Source organism: Carcharodon carcharias, chromosome 15, assembly GCF_017639515.1.
Source record: "Carcharodon carcharias isolate sCarCar2 chromosome 15, sCarCar2.pri, whole genome shotgun sequence".
NCBI lineage: Eukaryota > Metazoa > Chordata > Chondrichthyes > Lamniformes > Lamnidae > Carcharodon > Carcharodon carcharias.
Genome location: NC_054481.1, coordinates 78,554,304 through 78,562,161, shown reverse-complemented (window position 1 = coordinate 78,562,161; position 7,858 = coordinate 78,554,304).

Sequence of the window (7,858 nt, the reverse complement as noted above, 5' to 3'; positions counted from 1 at the left end):
CACTCTGTCACTCCACTCGACTATCACTCTGTCACTCCACTCTCCTATCGCTCTGTCACACCACTCTCCTATCGCTCATTCACTCCACTCTTTTATCATGTCTTATCACTCTGTCACTCCTGCTCTCCTATCGGTCTGTCGCTCCACTCTTTTATAATGTCTTATCACTCTGTCACTCCTACTCTCCTATCGCTCTTTCACTCCTACTCTCCTATCGCTCTGTCACTCCTACTCTCCTATTGCTCTGTCACTCCTACTCACATTTCGCTCTGTCACTCCTATTCACCAATCGCTCAGTCATTCCTACTCACCTATCGATCTGTCACTCCTACTCTCCTATCGCTCTGTCACTCCTACTCTCCTGTCACTGCTCCTCTCATATCACTCCTCCTCTCCTATCACTCCTCCTCTCCTCTCACTCTTCACTCCTACTCTCCTATTACTCTGTCACTCCACTCTTCTATCACTCTGTCACTCCACTCTTCTATCACTCTGTCACTCCACTCTTCTATCACTCTGTCACTCCACTCTCCTATCACTCCATTACTCCACTCTCCTATCACTCATTCACTCCACTCTCCTATCACTCTGTCACTCCACTTTCCTATCACTCTGTCACTCCACTTTCCTATCACTCTGTCACTCCACTCTTTTATAATGTCTTATCACTCTGTCACTCCACTCTCCGATCACTCTGTCACTCCACTCTCCTATCACTCTGTCACTCCACTCTCCTATCACATTGTCACTCCACTCTCCTATCACTCTGTCACTCCACTCTCCTATCACTCTGTCACTCCACTCTCCTATCACTCTGTCACTCAACACTCCTAACACTCTGTCAATCCACTCTCCTATCACTCTCTCACTCCAGTCTCCTATCACTCTGTCAGTCCACTCTCCTGTCACTCTGTTACTCCACTCCCTTGTCAGTCTGTCACACCACTCTCCTGTCACTCTGTCACTCCACTCTCCTATCACACTGTCCCTCCACTCTCCTATCACTCTGTCATTCCACTCTCCTATCACTCTATCACTGCTCTCTCCTGTCACTCTGTCAGTCCACTCTCGTGTCACTCTGTTACTCCACTCTCCTATCAGTCTGTCATTCCACTCTCCTATCACTCTCTCACTCCACTCTCCTATCACCGTGTCAATCCACTCTCCTATCAATCTGTCACTCCACTCTCCTATCAATCTGTCACTCCACTCTCCTATCAATCTGTCACTCCACTCTCCTATCACTCTGTCACTCCACTCTTTTATAATGTCGTATCACTCTGTCACTCCTACTCTCCTATCGCTCTTTCACTCCTACTCTCCTATCGCTATGTCACTTCTACTCTCCTATCGCTCTGTCACTCCTACTCCCCTATCTCTCTGTCACTCCTACTCACCTATCGCTCTGTCACTCCTACTCTCCTATAGCTCTGTCACTCCACTCTCCTATCAATCTCTCACTCCACTCTCCTGTCATTCCGTCATTCTACTCTCCTATCACTCGATTACTCCATTCTGTAATCACACCGCCTTTCCACTCTCTTATCACTCCGTCACTCCACTCTCCTATCATTCCTTCATTCCAGTCTCTCATCACTCTTTCACTCCTTTCTCTTATCACTCTGTTATTCCACTGTCCTATCGCACCGTCACTCCACTCTCCTCTCACTCATTCACTCCACTCTGCTCTCACTCCATCACTCCACTCACCTCTCACTCCATCACTCCACTCTCCTATCACTCTGTCACCCAACTCTCCTATCAATCTGTCACTCCACTCTCCTATCACTCTGTCACTCCTCTCTCCTATCACTCCTTCATTCCAATCTCCAATCACTCCTTCACTCCACTCTCAGATCACTCCTTCACTCCACTCTCCTATCGCTCTGTCACTCCACTCTCCTATCGCTCTGTCACTCCACTCTCCTATCGCTCTGTCACTCCACTCTCCTATCGCTCTGTCACTCCACTCTCCTATCGCTCTGTCACTCCACTCTCCTATCGCTCTGTCACTCCACTCTCCTATCGCTCTGTCACTCCTACTCACCTATCGCACTATCACTCCTACTCTCCTATTGCTGTCACTCCTACTCTCCTTTCACTCATACTCTCCTATCACTCTGTCACTCCACTCTCCTATCGCTCTGTCACTCCACTTTCCTATCACTCTGTCACTCCACTTTCCTATCACTCTGTCACTCCACTTTCCTATCACTCTGTCACTCCACTTTCCTATCACTCTGTCACTCCACTCTTTTATAATGTCTTATCACTCTGTCACTCCACTCTCCGAACACTCTGTCACTCCACTCTCCTATCACTCTGTCACTCCACTCTCCTATCACTCTGTCACTCCACTCTCCTATCACTCTGTCACTCAACACTCCTATCACTCTGTCAATCCACTCTCCTATCACTCTGTCACTCCAGTCTCCTATCACTCTGTCAGTCCACTCTCCTGTCACTCTGTTACTCCACTCCCTTGTCAGTCTGTCACACCACTCTCCTGTCACTCTGTCACTCCACTCTCCTATCACACTGTCCCTCCACTCTCCTATCACTCTGTCATTCCACTCTCCTATCACTCTATCACTGCACTCTCCTGTCACTCTGTCAGTCCACTCTCCTGTCACTCTGTTACTCCACTCTCCTATCACTCTGTCATTCCACTCTCCTATCACTCTCTCACTCCACTCTCCTATCACCATGTCAATCCACTCTCCTATCAATCTGTCACTCCACTCTCCTATCAATCTGTCACTCCACTCTCCTATCAATCTGTCACTCCACTCTCCTATCACTCTGTCACTCCACTCTTTTATAATGTCGTATCACTCTGTCACTCCTACTCTCCTATCGCTCTTTCACTCCTACTCTCCTATCGCTATGTCACTTCTACTCTCCTATCGCTCTGTCACTCCTACTCTCCTATCTCTCTGTCACTCCTACTCACCTATCGCTCTGTCACTCCTGCTCACCTATCGCTCTGTCACTCCTACTCTCCTATCAATCTGTCACTCCACTCTCCTGTCATTCCGTCATTCTACTCTCCTATCACTCTATTACTCCAATCTGTAATCACACCGCCTTTCCACTCTCTTATCACTCCGTCACTCCACTCTCCTATCATTCCTTCATTCCAGTCTCTCATCACTCTTTCACTCCTTTCTCTTATCACTCTGTTATTCCACTGTCCTATCGCACCGTCACTCCACTCTCCTCTCACTCATTCACTCCACTCTGCTCTCACTCCATCACTCCACTCACCTCTCACTCCATCACTCCACTCTCCTATCACTCTGTCACCCAACTCTCCTATCAATCTGTCACTCCACTCTCCTATCACTCTGTCACTCCACTCTTTTATAATGTCGTATCACTCTGTCACTCCTACTCTCCTATCGCTCTTTCACTCCTACTCTCCTATCGCTATGTCACTTCTACTCTCCTATCGCTCTGTCACTCCTACTCCCCTATCTCTCTGTCACTCCTACTCACCTATCGCTCTGTCACTCCTACTCTCCTATAGCTCTGTCACTCCACTCTCCTATCAATCTCTCACTCCACTCTCCTGTCATTCCGTCATTCTACTCTCCTATCACTCTATTACTCCATTCTGTAATCACACCGCCTTTTCACTCTCTTATCACTCCGTCACTCCACTCTCCTATCATTCCTTCATTCCAGTCTCTCATCACTCTTTCACTCCTTTCTCTTATCACTCTGTTATTCCACTGTCCTATCGCACCGTCACTCCACTCTCCTCTCACTCATTCACTCCACTCTGCTCTCACTCCATCACTCCACTCACCTCTCACTCCATCACTCCACTCTCCTATCACTCTGTCACCCAACTCTCCTATCAATCTGTCACTCCACTGTCCTATCACTCTGTCACTCCACTCTTTTATAATGTCGTATCACTCTGTCACTCCTACTCTCCTATCGCTCTTTCACTCCTACTCTCCTATCGCTATGTCACTTCTACTCTCCTATCGCTCTGTCACTCCTACTCCCCTATCTCTCTGTCACTCCTACTCACCTATCGCTCTGTCACTCCTACTCTCCTATAGCTCTGTCACTCCACTCTCCTATCAATCTCTCACTCCACTCTCCTGTCATTCCGTCATTCTACTCTCCTATCACTCGATTACTCCATTCTGTAATCACACCGCCTTTCCACTCTCTTATCACTCCATCACTCCACTCTCCTATCATTCCTTCATTCCAGTCTCTCATCACTCTTTCACTCCTTTCTCTTATCACTCTGTTATTCCACTGTCCTATCGCACCATCACTCCACTCTCCTCTCACTCGTTCACTCCACTCTGCTCTCACTCCATCACTCCACTCACCTCTCACTCCATCACTCCACTCTCCTATCACTCTGTCACCCAACTCTCCTATCAATCTGTCACTCCACTCTCCTATCACTCTGTCACTCCTCTCTCCTATCACTCCTTCATTCCAATCTCCAATCACTCCTTCACTCCACTCTCAGATCACTCCTTCACTCCACTCTCCTATCGCTCTGTCACTCCACTCTCCTATCGCTCTGTCACTCCACTCTCCTATCGCTCTGTCACTCCACTCTCCTATCGCTCTGTCACTCCACTCTCCTATCGCTCTGTCACTCCACTCTCCTATCGCTCTGTCACTCCTACTCACCTATCGCACTATCACTCCTACTCTCCTATTGCTGTCACTCCTACTCTCCTTTCACTCATACTCTCCTATCACTCTGTCACTCCACTCTCCTATTGCTCTGTCACTCCACTTTCCTATCGCTCTGTCACTCCACTTTCCTATCTCTCTGTCACTCCACTTTCCTATCACTCTGTCACTCCACTTTCCTATCACTCTGTCACTCCACTTTCCTATCACTCTGTCACTCCACTATTTTATAATGTCTTATCACTCTGTCACTCCACTCTCCGAACACTCTGTCACTCCACTCTCCTATCACTCTGTCACTCCACTCTCCTATCACTCTGTCACTCAACACTCCTATCACTCTGTCAATCCACTCTCCTATCACTCTGTCACTCCAGTCTCCTATCACTCTGTCAGTCCACTCTCCTGTCACTCTGTTACTCCACTCCCTTGTCAGTCTGTCACACCACTCTCCTGTCACTCTGTCACTCCACTCTCCTATCACACTGTCCCTCCACTCTCCTATCACTCTGTCATTCCACTCTCCTATCACTCTATCACTGCACTCTCCTGTCACGCTGTCAGTCCACTCTCCTGTCACTCTTTTACTCCACTCTCCTATCACTCTGTCATTCCACTCTCCTATCACTCTCTCACTCCACTCTCCTATCACCATGTCAATCCACTCTCCTATCAATCTGTCACTCCACTCTCCTATCAATCTGTCACTCCACTCTCCTATCAATCTGTCACTCGACTCTCCTATCACTCTGTCACTCCACTCTTTTATAATGTCGTATCACTCTGTCACTCCTACTCTCCTATCGCTCTTTCACTCCTACTCTCCTATCGCTATGTCACTTCTACTCTCCTATCGCTCTGTCACTCCTACTCCCCTATCTCTCTGTCACTCCTACTCACCTATCGCTCTGTCACTCCTACTCTCCTATAGCTCTGTCACTCCACTCTCCTATCAATCTCTCACTCCACTCTCCTGTCATTCCGTCATTCTACTCTCCTATCACTCTATTACTCCATTCTGTAATCACACCGCCTTTCCACTCTCTTATCACTCCGTCACTCCACTCTCCTATCATTCCTTCATTCCAGTCTCTCATCACTCTTTCACTCCTTTCTCTTATCACTCTGTTATTCCACTGTCCTATCGCACCGTCACTCCACTCTCCTCTCACTCATTCACTCCACTCTGCTCTCACTCCATCACTCCACTCACCTCTCACTCCATCACTCCACTCTCCTATCACTCTGTCACCCAACTCTCCTATCAATCTGTCACTCCACTCTCCTATCACTCTGTCACTCCTCTCTCCTATCACTCCTTCATTCCAATCTCCAATCACTCCTTCACTCCACTCTCAGATCACTCCTTCACTCCACTCTCCTATCGCTCTGTCACTCCACTCTCCTACCGCTCTGTCACTCCACTCTCCTATCGCTCTGTCACTCCTACTCACCTATCGCACTATCACTCCTACTCTCCTGTTGCTGTCACTCCTACTCTCCTTCACTCCACTCTCCTATCACTCTGTCACTCCACTCTCCTATCACTCTGTCACTCCACTCTCCTATCGCACTGTCACTGCACTCTATTACAGCTCTGTCACTCCACTCTCCTTTCGCTCTTTCACTCCACTCTCCTATCGCTCTGTCACTCCACTCTCCTATCGCTTTGTCACTCCACACTCCTATCGCTCTGAAACTCCACTCTCCTATCGCTCTGTCACTCCACTCGACTATCACTCTGTCACTCCACTCTCCTATCGCTCTGTCACACCACTCTCCTATCGCTCATTCACTCCACTCTTTTATCATGTCTTATCACTCTGTCACTCCTGCTCTCCTATCGGTCTGTCACTCCACTCTTTTATAATGTCTTATCACTCTGTCACTCCTACTCTCCTATCGCTCTTTCACTCCTACTCTCCTATCGCTCTGTCACTCCTACTCTCCTATCGCTCTGTCACTCCTACTCTCCTATTGCTCTGTCACTCGTACTCACATTTCGCTCTGTCACTCCTATTCACCAATCGCTCAGTCATTCCTACTCACCTATCGATCTGTCACTCCTACTCTCCTATCGCTCTGTCACTCCTACTCTCCTGTCACTGCTCCTCTCATATCACTCCTCCTCTCCTATCACTCCTCCTCTCCTCTCACTCTTCACTCCTACTCTCCTATTACTCTGTCACTCCACTCTTCTATCACTCTGTCACTCCACTCTCCTATCACTCCATTACTCCACTCTCCTATCACTCTTTCACTCCACTCTCCTATCACTCTGTCACTCCACTTTCCTATCACTCTGTCACTCCACTTTCCTATCACTCTGTCACTCCACTCTTTTATAATGTCTTATCACTCTGTCACTCCACTCTCCGATCACTCTGTCACTCCACTCTCCTATCACTCTGTCACTCCACTCTCCTATCACTCTGTCACTCCACTCTCCTATCACTCTGTCACTCCACTCTCCTATCACTCTGTCACTCAACACTCCTATCACTCTGTCAATCCACTCTCCTATCACTCTGTCACTCAACACTCCTATCACTCTGTCAGTCCACTCTCCTGTCACTCTGTTACTCCAATCCCTTATCAGTCTGTCACACCACTCTCCTGTCACTCTGTCACTCCACTCTCCTATCACACTGTCCCTCCACTCTCCTATCACTCTGTCATTCCACTCTCCTATCACTCTATCACTGCTCTCTCCTGTCACTCTGTCAGTCCACTCTCCTGCCACTCTGTTACTCCACTCTCCTATCACTCTGTCATTCCACTCTACTATCACTCTCTCACTCCACTCTCCTATCACCGTGTCAATCCACTCTCCTATCAATCTGTCACTCCACTCTCCTATCAATCTGTCACTCCACTCTCCTATCCATCTGTCACTCCACTCTCCTATCAATCTGTCACTCCACTCTCCTATCAATCTGTCACTCCACTCTCCTATCAATCTGTCACTCCACTCTCCTATCAATCTGTCACTCCACTCTCCTATCACTCTGTCACTCCACTCTTTTATAATGTCGTATCACTCTGTCACTCCTACTCTCCTATCGCTCTGTCACTCCTACTCTCCTATCGCTCTGTCACTCCTACTCTCCTATTGCTCTGTCACTCGTACTCACATTTCGCTCTGTCACTCCTATTCACCAATCGCTCAGTCATTCCTACTCAC